The sequence below is a fragment of the Ictalurus punctatus genome, chromosome 4 (assembly GCF_001660625.3).
Source record: "Ictalurus punctatus breed USDA103 chromosome 4, Coco_2.0, whole genome shotgun sequence".
NCBI classification, from domain to species: Eukaryota; Metazoa; Chordata; class Actinopteri; order Siluriformes; family Ictaluridae; genus Ictalurus; species Ictalurus punctatus.
The window spans coordinates 8,827,705-8,844,431 of NC_071284.1; the positions used below are offsets into that span (position 1 = coordinate 8,827,705).

Consider the following 16,727-nt stretch of genomic DNA (forward strand, 5'->3'; position numbering starts at 1 on the left):
ACTGCACTACAGTACTGGCAAAATAAGACAGTAGCCATGAACAAACCATTAATGGTCATGCATTAAAGGTAACTGTTGTCGCCATTCAGTCATGATAGTCAGTTATCTGGACTTTTATTTAGAAGGGATTTTTATGAAACTTGGTCTTTACACATTTGAATTGAATACCTTTGGCCCATTTTGTTTCACGACTTGTTAACTAAATTGAAGTTAAGTGAAATAACACTTTTTTTGAGTCACAAACACTTTTTTTGAGCTGACCAATGTAGCTGGAGTAAGAGGCTGTAGTGGTGGCATGTGGCCAAAAATGTACAAGTGAACACACAATATAATTGCTTTAAAAAATAAAAATGATGGTGCATCTTCCTAAAAATGTAAATTTGATGCTCTTATCACCGCCCGTTCAACCTTACAATTATTTTTGTGCAACATGAACTGTGCTTCTGTTATGAGATCATTGTGAATTTTGCCATTCAGCAACAAATACTAAACCAAACAAAAAAAAAGAACAAAGCTGTGTTCACACCATGTCCTAATTACCCTAATTACGAGATTCTGACTTGTGAAAAGCATTCCTGTCCTTGTAGAACTGGTAATTACTTGTAATCTAGAAATTTTCGGAGAGCTCCGATTAGTACCACCTGACTGCTGCAATGTCATGTGGAAACACACAAAATGGCAGAGGCTTCAGCAGTAAAATGTAGTTAAGTAGAAAATATTTCTGTGTATTTCATATTTCTGCATAATTCGTATAATTATTATATTATTTTATTATTGTTGTTGTTTGTTTAAACAACATGTTATTTTTATTGTTACCTATTGTGCTTTCAGTGTTCTTCAATATTTAACAATAGCATAAAAATGTAATTTAATGTTGTAATGATGTATTTTGCAGTTGTCAACAGCATCATCTTACCGGGATTCATTTTGGCATATAGAAACACATACGTCCAAGTCCGGGGACGTGAACAGCTCCAGGTAGAGCATCCAAATTGTTATCTAGTAATTATGGTAATTCCAACATGGTGTAAACACAGCATAATATCAGATGTGGAGCTATATTTACTGTCATTCAACAAGGAATTCTACTTTCTGTCTATTGAGTAAAGACATATGGAGGACAGTATCCTGAAATGGACAACCATGTACGAAACAGATTCAGTATGATTAAACACTCAGCTAAACAATCTAAAGCAATGCCAAACTATTGCTCTAACAACTTTGAATAGGGTTGCATGTAAAGTACATGTAAATAGATACTTTCAACAAAATGCATGTACAGAGTTCTTTCAAAACATGAAACGAGAATCAATTTGTTCAGATAATGTATATAACCACAATAAGTATTATTGTGGTCCAAATGACACTCTGGTATATATATATATATATATATATATATATATATATATATATATATATATATATATATATATATATATATATATATATATATATATATATATATATATATATATATATATATATATATATATATATATAATATATATTTATTTAACCCATAGGATCAATTATCCATTAGGGACTTTAGGGACTTTACATTTCTCCACTTCCCTCCACATGTGCTGGGTTTTCTTTTGAATTTACAAAGTATGCCTAGAGTATATACGTCCAATTTTACTGACATCATATAAATGAATAGTTTGCCCTCCTAGGGCCTGTTAAATACTGCTTGATTACTTTTTAAGTGCAGTTCATAAATGCCTTCTTTAAGGAGTGGGCACCAGCACTCAAATCAAATCTCTTTACCGGGTGTTTAATGTGGATCCTGCTTTATAAACTCAAACACCCACGATGTCTCACAGCTGAGTCCTCCATTGCATCAGATTGATCAGGGTTGCACAGTATATTTGCTTGCTCTGATTCACAATGTCATTTAGAAAGAAAACTAACAAAGGATGATTTCAGATGGGCTCCGCCTAATTAGACAGTGTGAGAGCCAAAATCATCATGTAAACAAAAGTAAACTATCCAGGTCCTCATAGTGGTTCTAACTCTGAAAATAAGTGGAGTGTTTTTATTTCTGGTAGCAGAATGTACACTCATGAGGCTCATAGGAAGTCACTGATAATAAACTCCTCATCTAAGTAATTATACTCTTAGGGAAGTGGTTCCTCAAGGGTTCTTGTATAGCTAACATTTCTCACTTTCAAATAAAGGCTCTGTTTAATGGGTTCCTGAAGAAGATCAAGCCAAAGAGAGTACAACGTTGTGACTGACCAAGTAATTCAGGAAAATAATTCCACTGCACTTTCTTTTTTCCATGTTTCAGGAATTAACACAGATGAGCAAATCCATGTAGAAGGCAAATAAAATGTAACCTTAACTAAATTATGTCTGTCAGTGATAACTTTCTGGAGAGCATACCAAAAGTGATGCATAACTCATTATTACATAAGACGAACTTCTCCATAACATGAAGTAAGGTGATCCTAGTTTATATAAATTGTGTTTTGTATTTTTTTTTTCTTTTTATTCAGTATTCATGTGTTGTATTTGAAATCACAATAACCAACATTATTGTACATTTTCTTCCATTAAAGAAATCCATCCATCCTGCCATTTTCCATACCGCTTATCCTACACAGGGTTGTGGGGAGCTTGACCCTAACCCTAACCCTAGCCTATCCCAGAGAACTCGGGCACAGCTCATCGCAGGGCACGATTGCACACGCACTATGGACAATTTGGAAATGCTAATCAGCCTACAAGAGAGGTGCATTATTGGTGTAGCTACAGTCTTGCTCAGTGTGTATGCCTTTTCGAGAAATGTATACCACAATAGCATCTAATTGCTCTTCTTCTTCTGCTATGTAAAGCAAACTGTGAAAGGCAAGTTCAGAACTTGATTGTTCTTTCCTAAACTTGATTATAGTCTATATTCTGGGTTTTAATATTAGACTCCATCTATTCAAACTTCCCAATGTGAACACACTAAATATGCTAATTAAATTTGGGACATAGCTATAAAGCCATTTTAACAGGAAGACTTTCTCTCGCTTACACTCACAGAGAAGACTATGCACTAATGAATTCACCTTAACTATCTCTCTTGGCTACACTTCAGTAGTGATAAAAACTAATTAGCACCACAAGCCAGATGCACACCTTTTGCTGTTTTTACAGCTATTAGCAACACTTCTGTGCCAAGTGAAGCCACTGATGACATGTTGCTGACACTGGATAAAGAAACCCACATGAATCTTGATTTAACTGTCTCATTACAGTCATGTGGCTACATACACATGGGCGACAAACTATCACATCTGTATGTGGATAAAACAACGTCTTTTTAAGAGCTTCGATGAACACCACAGACTGTGGAACTGTACTGAAGGATGAACCCTGGTCTTCCTAAAGATTTTCCTTCCATTGGTGATGATGATGGCATCATCGTTTGCCATGCTAGCAAAATGCCTTGACAGCATAACAGAGCCAACAACTTTTCCTTTAACTGGTCACATGTTTGCATCTTATGTATCCAAACCAAGACCACACGAGAGCATCTTAATTTTAATTAAAAGGCATTGCATTTTTGGATTTAAAAACAAAATAGGCAAAAATAAAATTGTGCCAGTTTGCATGGCACTGAAATGCCAATACAGACTTCGATAGGCACATGATAATATATCCAATGATTATACAAACACCCCCCCCCCAAAGCTGTAGCCATGTGAGACTGGAGTCTGATACTGCCAATAGATAACCTGATGCTCACATAGGCTCAAATTGTATACCAATTAGAGTCTTTGTAACATTAGATTCATTAGATTCTTTTTGGATTTGAATAGGAATCCATGTGTAATGTCTAATAACTGGTCTCTGACATGGCATTTTTTTTTTTTTTTATTCACTGAATACAGCATGCACTTAGATGTTAGTGTCTGTTCCCATGACTCATTGGCCACAATTCATACATAAGAATAAACAGACTGTCATGTCTCCCAGTCACTGATCCATAAAAAACAGCCACAGATTTGGAAGATTATGTATTAAATCTGGGTCATTAAGCATCCGGCATTAACCCATGAACATAGGAGAACAAAAGGACTCATCTGGATTTATTGTTCGTGTGGAGCAGGAAGTGTAACAATAGTTATGAATAGGCTTGGGAACAACATTAATATAAGGAAACAAGACCAAATGGAAACACTGATGACTGAATTCCAGATATAGGCCCTTTTTTTTTATTTTTATTTTATTTTTTTTAGGAGAACTACCTCCTTGTTTACCTCCTTGTGTGATCTCTTAATAAAATTTTGTGAGATTAAATACATCCCTGCTGAAAAACTAAACAAAACAAATCAAACAAACAAACAAACAAATAAAGAACAATAGAAACCCTCATAGACAACAGTAACTGTTTTAATTGTTATAATGAGAATTGTATTGGTTTTAATGGAAACTGCAATGGTCCACGTGGGTCTCTACTGGTAATTTGTAGCCTTCTATTGCTGGCATGTTATGTCTAGTGGGATACCACTAAAAAACAATAATAGTAATGGTTTTAATAGTTAGCTGATTTAGTTGGTTTGTAATGGTGTTTGTAGTGGAAACCATTAGAATTTATGTGATGGTTTCTATTGATTTTTTTTTCCCGCAGGGATATGCGAATTAAAATGGACTTTAATCCCAAATTCATAATTTGAAAATGTTAAACCTTACATTTATTTCAATTTCAAGTGGCTTTATTGTCATTTCAACCATATATAGTTGGTACAGTACACAGTGAAACGAAACAACGTTCCTCTAGGACCATGGTGCTACATAAAACAACACACTAACCACATGAGACACAGAACTAAATAAGATCTACAAACATTCTACATAAAGTACACGTGCAGACGTGTGCTAAAAACACAGGACATTACAGTACCTACTAAAACAGGACAATAGGTACAGTTAGTGACAGTGTAGCGCTGACCAGTACACAGTTTTAGTGTGGAAGTGTCTGATATAACAGGTAGTGCAGAAGATAAGCGCCAAGGAGTAACAATATAATTTAAACATGGTATCAATGTAAACATAACATGCTATGACTGAGTATTCAGCAAATTAGCTTCATACCAAATATGGACATATCAGTTATTGTTGTAGCAGCCAGGTAAAGTGTAGATAGTGACAATAAATTAAATTATCACTATATACACTTTATACACTATTTACACTTATATACAATTTAGTAACACTATATACACTATATACATTTAGTAACAGATAAATGAGTTTAGGGTTGTTATTTACCCTTTATTGTTATTAGATAAAGCCACAACACAAAGTTCTCGTGCATGTTGTAGTCCAAACAACCCTGTATTCGAGAGTTAGTGCCCTACATAGGGCAGAGAAGCTGTTATCCAGTTCTCCAAGAAGTGCACGTAGATAGGAAGTTGGGCGTCATTTTGGATACAGCCTCGACGTTCTCCCGTTGCGCGTTTCATTTCCGCTTCCAAAACATTCCCAGGACAGCAGTTTGACTCGGAGAGGATTCAGGACACAGCAGTGTGTAAGGATCAGATGTTACTGTGTTAAATATCCTGCAGTTCCTCTCACTACTGATTGGCTTTACGGGGAAATGCGGACAAACTGAAAGCGGATTCTCAGCTAAAGAACAGTTCATTCGACTAGTTTGTCGAACTTTATGAAAGCCAAATAGACGTTTTCTTTCTTTATTTCTTTTTTTTGTTGTTTGTATTAATTTGGCGTCATTTTTTTTGTCTGACAGCACCTCTACAAGTCTTCTCTTGTAACCAGGTAGGACAGCATTTCTGTTTTAAACTTTGTTGTTGATATGCTTTCTGAAACTAACGTTTTGTTTTGCCTCACGATATTGTGGTTCTGACAAAAACACAATATGAAGAATATAATAATAAGTCTAGAAATAAAGACAGACTTCAAACACAAAGGCTTTAAAAAATTATTTATTTATTTATTTATTTATTATTTATTAAACAATACCTGTGAGTTAAAACACTTTCTCCTAAATGCTTCTTCTTAAGTTCCTTATTGACTGGTGAATGTTTATGGTTAAATTAACAGAAAGAAGACCAGTTTGCTGGAGAATAACATTATTTACTTGTCTATATTTACAAAGTAAATATGGTGAGAATACCAGTAATTACAAGCACCAGTATAATCAGTATAAACTTCTTTTTGACTACAGTTTTCAAAATAAATATTATTAGAATATCAGTACTTACACGTACCAGTTACTGGTATAAAATAAAGACATTTCCCAATTTAATATTTGTGGTATTTAAAGTACCAGTACCTATAACAGTATACCAGGATAAACATTTTCTTTTTTTTTGTTTTGTTTGCATGTTTCAAAGTAAATATTATTAGAATATCAATACTTACAAGTGCCAGTATACCAATATAACATAAAGACTTTTTACAAAGTAATATTAGTGGTATTAGAATACCACCCTGCTGAAAAAAGCAATAGAAACTATCACAGAAACACAGAAATACCAATTGTTTCCACAAGAAATACCATTACAAATCATCAGCTATCTATTAAAACCATTACCATTATTGGTAATTAATGGTATCCCACTAGACATAACATGCCACCAATAGAAGGCAACAAATTACCAGTAGAGACCCACAAGGACCATTATAGTTTCCATTAAAACCAATACAATTCCCATTATAACCATTAAAGCCGTTACAAATTCTATGAGGGTTTCTGCAGTTTTTTTCAGCAGGGCAGTATTTACAAGTACCAGTATACCAGGATAAGCTTTTTTTGTCTACATTTTTCAAAGTAAATATGATTAGAATATCAGTACTAAAAAGTACCTTTATGCCAGCATAAAATATATGAGTTTTTAAAAAAATAATATTACTGGTACTAGAATTTCAAAAAAACATATATTTTAACTTTGTTATAATACTAGTATGTACAAGTTAATACATTCCCAGACTGTTTAATTATAGAATGGGGTTTTAAGTTTGGGGTTTTTAATTATAAAAACCCCAAACTTATATTGCTGGATGTATGAACCCACAGACACACGTACATGTACATGGTAGGAATAAAAATTTTAAATTTTTAAGCAAGTAATGCAATGAATGGTATAGACCAGATAATTGATTAATTAATTAGTTAATTAATTTGTTTGCTTGCTATAGCAGACCTCAGTTTTCATGCCAATTTCAGTCCACTCTTCACAAATATCTTCATTTGGAACACTCCACTATTTAATATCTTCGCTTTCAGATCCTTTGCATTGCTGGCATTGCTGATTATTTTGGATGTCAGGGGTGTCACATGAGAGACCGGTTAGAAAACTGAAGCAGTTAACTATATTGGTCCTCCACTGGAATGCTGATCTCAGTGTGAATTTTCGAAGTAAGCCTGTTATTGTGTTATGAGTGACAGGTTTTTTTGGGGGTTTTTTTTTTTAGCTTATTTTTATAAAATCAGGACAATGCAATACATGTAGGTGTCTTTCACTCTTTTTAAGACATTTCAGAATTAATAATTTTCAGGGAAATTTAGAATTGGATGTCAGTTGTGGGGCTTAACTCCACGTCTTAGTAAATCTTAGTAACCATATTGGATCCATGTTATATTTGATGTGACATTTTCCAATCCAAGACACTTAAGTATTTTATGGTACGATGTGGCAACAGAAGCTTCCAGATTGTTGGCTCTTCCAATTTTTCAATAACATTTTTCAATAACATACTTTGGTAGCTGAAAAATGCTGTCAATCAGGCATTTGCAAGTTGCCTCATGTGTGCACATCATTTTTGAAAATTAACTGAAGTTCAATTGCATAATGTGTACAGTATGCATGATGTTTTTTCATATTCTATACACTGACTGCCTAGTTTAAAATGGAAAAGCAAAGTCAACCTAACAATTCATTTCAGTAGGTAGGTATGTAGTAAGTAGAATGCTCATACTGAACATCCTTTCAGCAAATTATTACTGTTTGACTTTACTATACAATTGTATAAGAGATATAATTTATACTCCTGCTATCATGTGTCCCATGTGAGAGTTCACTTTTGAGACTAGTTCCTCTCAAGGTTTCTTCCTCATGTTGTCTCAGGGAGTTTTCCCTTGCCAGTGACAAATAGCTTCTGTTAGATCTTAAGTATGGCCTTTAAACTTCAGCTTCCTCCTCAGCAAGTGAGTAAACGTAATTTAATGCCATTGGAAAACCGTTGTCTTCATCCATCAATGACATGTCTATAATCACCCTTTTTTTACTTCTGGTATAACAGTTTTTCATGTTTGAGCACACTTTTCATTATATCCTATTGGATTCACTACTACTCACACAGTAGGGCACTAGGAGCTAGATACCCGCTCTTCATGACCCTACATTCCTGTTCGACATCCTGCCAGGAGCATATAGCCTACAGGTTACTGCCCTCTCTGGCCTTCCACTGGGGGAATTCAGCGTCCATTTCCTGCCTCTGCCCTAAGCTGCTCATGTGGCATGTGTCTACAGTGTTTAGCTGGATGAGCCATAGAGTTTATATCTGCTCCATCATGCCCCTGCTTTAAACCAGCGCAGCCTGTCATTAAACCCACCACACCCGGCACTGAGCTCAATCAAATCAAGCCCCTTGGTTGCCTGTTTTGCAGCTCTTGCTTTTGGCTGCTTCAGGGGGAGATTGATGCCAGCGTGAGTCATCAAATCACAATGTAGCAAGCATTTTATTTAACACAGATCAGGATATTGGATTTTTCATATCCTTTAATAATACACAAGTGGAGATCTCAAATCTGAAGGATTTTTTTGTGTCTAGTTCAAATTAGAACATACATACTGTATATAGCATTTTTCTGGGTCTCACTCATCAAGATGACATTTTCACACCCTGATGATCAGGAATATACTCATTCTTTGCAGTTAGCCCAAAGGAATCAATACATACATGCACTGATCCAGTGCTAGAGGACCACAATGACAGAGCTGTGTGTTAGAGCAACAGTTTTTTTCTCCCTTTGACCTGTTTGGCGCAGGCCTGCAGTGCCAGGCTGTTCAGTGCCGTGAGCTCTGGCCATGGAAAGAAACAACAGTTTCTGTGTCTCTGGAACAAACTGTGGCCTGCCAACATGACTGTACAAAAAGCTAGAAAATGGCATGACATAAGCAGCCACACTTGAATTACAAATTGTCATCGTAGAGTGTAATCCCATTGCAGAGGGTTAAGTGTGCTCATTATAACTGATGTCACTCTGTGGAGAATTGGAGTGGTCAGCAAATGCCAACTCCCTGCTTAGGCATTTTGTAATGACACTACTCGCTATAGTGGTGGGTGAGAACTGTGGTTCTCAAATAATGTGGCGTGTACTACATCTCAGACATGTAAACCAGTTATGATGTCTTATCTATAATGCAGACACCTACTGTGACATTTCAACTTAAAGATATGCAATTCTTATTCTATTTTAGGGGAGTGTTTACAGGCTGCGGGCTTCATTTTACATATACTAGGGTTGCATGATAATGGCTAAAATGCCTAATTTCTATTATACATATCATATTCTCTATAGACATAGGAATACCTTTACATGCATTAAGTTGTATATTAATATTAGACTGCTGCTTGGACACAATACAATACTTAAGTGTTAAATTAAATGCAACATATAAAAGCAGTTAGACTAAAAAAAGGCATACATTAATGAATAAACTGCTAGAGTCGGCGGTTGTAGCTATTGTCAATTAAACCTACTTTGTTTAGTGATCTTCTCATTTGTCCATGTAGCTAAGTTAATTTTGCATTCATCTGCAGTCTCAACATATTTGGGAAACAGACTGGACATTATTATATCATACTGTGATCGGCTTGATAGTACTATTGCAATTATTGCATACAGTACAGTAATAATCAGAATTATGTAAACTAATTTGTATTATTCAAGGTTTTCTAGATTAATTGTTAGATTCCACAATCCTGAATTTCCATATAATGTTAAAAAAATATATGTTTGTATTATATGGTTGCATTTTTGAACTGCTGCTCATGCAGTGTCACAGGGCAGTGTAATATACCCAGGAAAGCACTATCTGCCCTCTTCCACATACATGAGCTCACAAAGGGTTACGATTGGCATGTGATTGCTGTGATTGAAAGGATAGAGAGAGAGATAAAGAGAGAGAGAGCGAGAGAGAGAAACGCCACCCCTTCCACCACTTGCACTTTTAACTTGTCATGTTTTAGTTGTTATTCTCCATCAACAGCTTTAAAGCTCTATTTGTTAGCAATAATATTTGTTAATAGTAACAAATAGTAACAGCCATATTTATTGGAGTTGATCACTCTCAGTGAATGTGTTGAAAAGATTTAGCACTGCATCACACATTTTTAATTTATTACATTCTTTGCACATTCCAGTTTCCTATTTATGTATTTCAGTCATTCAAATTGATTTTTTTGCAACTACAAAAAAACTGGCAAACAGAAATTTTATTTACTTATATAATAAAATTTGGATGCAATTTGTCTTTGGCTTTGGATGCGAATTCCTCGTATTACTAAAATTACACTACTATGTTTACATTATAAAAGGGACACAAAGTCAACAAAAAGACAGGTAAATCATTAATCATAATTATATCTACGAAATTTAATCATCAGCACAAATTGCATAATGGTGAAAGGCCTACAGATAATTAATAAATATGAATGGGGAGTTTATGATTTAATACAACATAGTCAGCAAAAAGTGACATAACATCCATCACTGAGCTGAATTTAGCTATAAAACATGGCTCATTGTGTAACTTATGAAGTCAGTTATGAATAAGAATGGCTTCAGTGGAAAACAACTTGAAGAATATGGTTTAATCAACAAAATCTATTTATACATACAAACATAGCATGCTGTTCCTGGATTAGAAGCTTCCTGTTGTTTTAATTCATGCAGAGTGAACGCGTGTGCGTGTGCGTGTTTGTGTGTATGTGTGATAGCAAGCGGAGGGTCTTAACATTAATCCCTCATGGTTGATGGCATCTGGTTTACTGATTCCTGCAGGCTGTTTGAAGTATTTTATTTGACTGACTGTTTTTGCCAGACGTACCCGTGCACAGAAACCGCTCACATGTTTTGCCATGAACTTTTTTTTCCAAACGCATGTTCATCGTGTCGGAAAGCCTGCAATGCTGTAAAGTCTTATAGATTGCAGAATATTATCCTCAGATAACACTTGCAGATATTGTATTATACTGTACAAGACAGAGCTGCACAAATTGGACGTAGTTTTATATTGCAATTATGTTCCAACCATTGTTAAGTGTCATGCAGTACATTAAAAACACATGGTACACTCGTACAAGCACATAGTTTAAGACTGCATTGCTTCGACTAAATGATTTCTGTTTGGATTATGTGAATGACGCGATTCAACAAAACATCTACAGAAAATTGGATTAGACAGGATTCTCACGGCACACTATAAAATATTTATTAGACGGCTCATTTGCACATTGCAACCTTCTGCGGTAACGATTAACAAATGATATAGTATGCAGCTATAGTACAGGATGAAATAGTTTTATAGTCAGTCTTGCTTATTCTAATGATGGTGGGTGTCATGTTTTGGCAGACTCAAGGTGTAAAAGAGATTTTCAGTGTTGAATGGTTTAGTGTTTGCTTGGATCTGCTGCATGTGGCCAGAACCACTGTGGCCATTGTGTTACTGTAATATTATCATCAGTATAATACTGACAAATGAGTACTTAAGAACTTAGCTTTAACATCTTTAAACTCACAGCGTATTATTCAGCTATTCATCTTAAAGCATAGTATTCAGTAATTACTATAAATTATTCAGTAATTAGAGTAGAATGAATGTGCATCGTTACAAGAACCAAGAATATAAATAAGGGTCTTGTGAATTTAAAGGTGCATTAGGTAAGATTAGGTCTCTAACAGTTAAGTAGGTGGGTCCGCCCCTATGATCTACGGTGGCCTGTAGAGTTGACTGTCTATAAAATGACTGACAAGAGGCGCGTCCAAACACAAAAAAGCAGATGTTGTGTTTGACTATACTGAATAATTTTTTACCCTGATTTGCAAAATATGATTAAATAAATCCCAGTCTTATTTGCCACTGCGACCTCTGTGGGGAATTTGTGTTGAGTAACTTGCTAGTCATTTTGAAACCTTATCTCTACTGCCAGGAAGCACCCTGTCATGGCCGGTAGTTTGCATTGCGCATGTTGTTTGCTATCAGCAGTCTGAAATCAAGGCTTGGAAATGACTAGGCAATCAAAACAAACATTCGTAGACATATATTTCTGCTGTGCACGTAATTAGACTAGGGATGAACCCAGAACAGGAAAGTGAAGTTGTGCAGGCTGTGTAATATTATGTTGAAACATTGTTATTTTTATCACTTCTAATTTCATTTAAAGGCTGAGGTTTTGATGCCTTGATGCAGACCCAAGCAGTAAGATGTATAAAGATATTGCATGAGCCACCTGGTCGATTTGACACCCATAAGTGTACGAATGTGTAATTCAGAACACATGCCTGTACTGATTAGAGAGAAGTGAGACTTTTATAGTTCATAACAGGTTTCCATCATATTATGGAATGCAAGCGTACACTGTGAAGGGTGCTGGTTTATGGTGTGGGAATGAGGTCATTATAGAGGGGAGTTTGAACAATGAAAACTGAGATACACACTCATAGGGTCAAAGGTCTCATGGTCATGTCCTTCTCTGTTTCTTCTCCAACGGTGCAGGTGAAATCTGTGTGACAGATTATATAGGAGATGTGTGCTAGGGTGCAAAGTAGGCTGTCACAGGCAGCAGAATAATTTTTGCAACTCAAGCCAGACCTAGCAGACCTTAGCCTTGGAAATGTAGTGTAGCTGCTTTGATATCGGGGGAAATCGCTCACACTGGTTAAGCAGTTTAATGCATAATTTTGTGCAAGTAATCATCACCTTTAATATAATCTTTACCACAACACTGTTGTAACAATTTGTGGGCTTGTGTTGACTTCATAATTCATAATGCAAAGAATCTACAACAATAAATTTGAAGCACGACGCTCAGCACTATGTTGACATCTCCCAGGAGAGAGAAATTATGCCATCCCTCCCATCCTGCGTTCTTGGACTAATGGCTGTGGCATCTTCAGAATTCAATATTCTGATCTTCTGATAATAGGGCGAGCACTTTTCTTAAATTGTTTTGACAAACACTTCTAGTGCTATTATATTTTAGTGTATGCTGATCACACTCCAAAAATATACTGCACAATACCATTTCTTGTGACTGGGGTCATTCCGTAAGTACTTTTATAAGAAAATATACCTTTGTATGGTATATATTGGATCTAATTAAGTATAGTTACATGGGTTTTATAGATACACTCCATTCAATCTCCAAACATATAGTTAATACACCATTCAGATTTTCACCTGTGCAATATATTTTGGCTTTGGATTCCAGAAAATTAAAACGTTGCGCTCTTAATGGTGTATAATTGTCTACATCCGGATTTCTGTAAAGCTGTGTATGATAAACTCTATTCTTAAAAACACTACATAAATAAGATTGAAATAAATGAAACAGATAAGATTTGTGTTCTGCTGGTGGGGTACAGCAGGTAGCGTTGTCACCTCACAACTCCAGGGACCCTGGGTTCAATCATGAGCTCGGGTTACTGTCTTGTGTGGAGTTTTTACCTGTCCTCTCTGAATCCAGCTGAATTTCCTCCATGTTCTCCAGTTTCCTCCCACTTCCCAAACACATTACAGTAGGTGGACTGTCTACTAGAACTTGCACCTAGATTTGTGTGTGTGTGTGTGTGTGTGTGTGTGTGTGTGTGTGTGTGGTGCCGTGCTATGGACTGGCATCCCATCCAGGGTGTATTCTCACATCCCTGGGCAGGCTCCAGATCCACCGTTACGTGAAAAATCAGTTACTGAAGATGAATGAATGAACGTACTGTATGGATTCTACAGTTAACATCACATTATAATTCTAATGTAGTTGCTACATTGAAGCTTTCTGTTTCAATGTACATGAAGCTAAAAGAGAGTTCAGGGTATTGTAGCAGTGTAGAGCACCCTGGAGAGCCATCCAGGTGAGGCAGATAAGGGGGACACATTGGCAAGCCACAGTCATCACTCAGCTCCATCTGTAAAAAGCACGTTGTGTGTGTGAACAAAGCCGTGGCGTTTTTATTACAATAACCACCTCACTACAGTAATTAAACAACTCACTAAACATTACCTTTTGTGTTTTTCTGTCGTCCTGAGCTTTGATTCTGAGTTTGGCTGCTTTACTTTAATGTTAATGCCTGATGATAGGTTGGCAGGGAGGAGCTTTGAGAATATGCTTCAACATGCTGGGGAAGACATGCATGAGCCTGTGAGGGACTATTTTTAAAAACCAAAAGTGAGTTACCCAACAATATTCAGTGCCCTTCAGCGCAACAATCGTATTTCACCTATCGTGAGAGCAAAATTGTCTCTCACGATAGCAAGCCCTGGCATCCCTACAGACTGTTGTGAAAGCCAATACGCTGCTGAGAGCTGATCCTGTCTGTCCCGCTGATATAAACCATATTTGACAGAGCTTTAATAATCCATTAGAGTATGTGAAGGCAGCAGAGTGCCTTTTATTGCCGGGTAGTTGTGGGTCATTTAAGCCATAATTTTGGGGTTATAATGTGTTGTGTTACAGGAGGCTTTGCTAAATATTAGATTCTTTCCAAGAATGCATTTGTGTCTTGATATTTCGAGCAGCTGGTTACCTGTAAACCGAATTGACTAGGCAGAAACGTGATAGCTGACATATAATAAACATATGGCGAGCGAGTTTACTAATTTAGAAGTTTGGTGTATTAATATAGACCAAGCGAAATTATCTGATCATTATCTTCATTATCTTGTTGATGAAATACAGCGGAAACGCCAGTGTGGACAAGGATCGTTTTCATTTTAAAACGCTGTTTTAAAACGAGAACACACTAGTGTAAACAGGGCCACAGTGCCCTCCACTAATATTGGCACCCTTGGTAAGTATGTTTAAAAGCAAGTTGACAATTATTTGATTTATTTAATTATTTAAAATAGGTGAGTTATATGACTGCTTTGTTTGACTGTCTGTGATGCATATTAATAAATGTGCATTGGGAAAACAACGTTCGACCATCAGACACCTTGGCTGATGTAAGTAATGTGGCAGGTGGTGGGATTTGTAATGAGTAGCTCGCACTATAGTTACAGCATAAAAGATCGTCGCACCACTATGAAGTGCATACTTTTTAAACATAGCAACGTACCAAATGGAAACTTTTGTTTTGCAAAAATAGTTTGTTTTTTTCTTTTTCTGGTTGTTAAATTTACTTGGCTGTCGGGCAACTACATATAAAAAACAAAAACAAAAAAACCCTCATTACCCCAGACAAGCAGGAGCACCAGGTGCCCAAGCTACTGATTTGTCCCGTCTGTAAATTTATCTTTATAAATGGCATGCTCTATTAAGGAAATTGACGCCTAATTTTAGAAAAGAGGTTTTGCCTAAGATGACCTGCGTCAGGTTGTGAATTATTTGCTGATGTAGATTAATGGGCCTGCTTGAAGTCTGTACAGGTGTGAAATGTCTATGCCAAACTTCGCAAACTCTATAACACGCTTCATTTAGCATCCTCTGGAACACTTAAACCGCTAATTTTCCTTTCCTTTATGTGAGTGTTTTCTTTCAAGCTGGGCCTCTGTGTAGGTCTTAGAATAACAGTGTGAGGTGGCCAATTGTCAGCGCTGTTGAAGAAAAAAATCTTTGAGCTAGCATTTCTGTTAGATTGATGTCAGCTGCAGGGGGTTCTCATTATGTCAATGCTTAATTATCTACATTGTGATTAACAGGCTTTCTAGTGTCAGTCGGAGAGATTTATCATTAATCAGGAAAGATGATATTTTATATCACCTGCTCTGATATATAAAACCCCAGTTCTGCATGGTTATGTATAGTACAAATAAAAAAGAGATGGACGTGGAAGAAAAATGAAGTTTCTTTTTTCAATGTCTATTATCTTTTATAGAAAATTGTATGTCTTGTGTAAAAGGAAATGTATATTAATGGGTTGGTAAGGCAGGCCGAATGCATAAACAGGAAAATCAGTAGAGCCCTTGAACCCATGTCATTGTGGCAGGTAATAGTGACACTTGGGAATTTTCAGTCAGTTCAGCAGAAGGGTTTTGTATTTCACAGTGGCGCTCTGAAATGAGTTTCTTTCAGCAGTATACCCTGCCGAGCAAATGAAACTTGGGTCAACAATACAAATCTCCAGCACCTCACACAATATCATGCTTTCTCGTACAGATATTGCCACCATGCACTTTAAGACGCATTTCTATCTAAGACTTCTGAAGCATTTATCCTCTGCGAAGTCTGTATTTATATAAAAAGAAAGCTTTTGGGCTTAGAGTTAGAGGCCAAAAATAATGTTTTCAATAGCAAACCCACATTCAGGGCCATATTCTAGATTTAACCATCATATTGGAGTTAAATGATAATGTACATCTGCTCTGCTTTTAAAAGTACATCAGAGCAACTCATTTTGCTTTATTTGAAAAAAAAAAGAACATATTGTTCAGAAGGAAAATGGGTTGTTTTTGGGACTGCTTTCTGGCACGTTGTTGTTCAGTTATACAAGGCTTCACTGCATTGATTGATATTTATGATAATTATATCAAATCCTTTGGAAATAAAAAGTT

The 16,727-nt window shown here is 36.1% G+C and overlaps 1 protein-coding gene across 10 annotated transcripts in view; it reads left to right on the forward strand.

The window, feature by feature from the left end:
* The first annotated feature begins 5,463 nt into the window (after nt 1-5,463).
* tspan9a (tetraspanin 9a) overlaps nt 5,464-16,727 on the forward strand; it is a 216,869-nt gene continuing 205,605 nt past the window's right edge. For 6 of the 10 annotated variants that reach the window (XM_017466141.3, XM_053677909.1, XM_053677910.1 and 3 more), the window contains exon 1: nt 5,470-5,769. The gene's annotated coding sequence lies outside the window, so the exon portion shown is untranslated. Of the gene's footprint in view, nt 5,770-16,727 lie in introns of all 10 variants that reach the window. The other 4 variants (XM_017466138.3, XM_053677907.1, XM_017466139.3 and 1 more) reach the window with 1 other exon arrangement.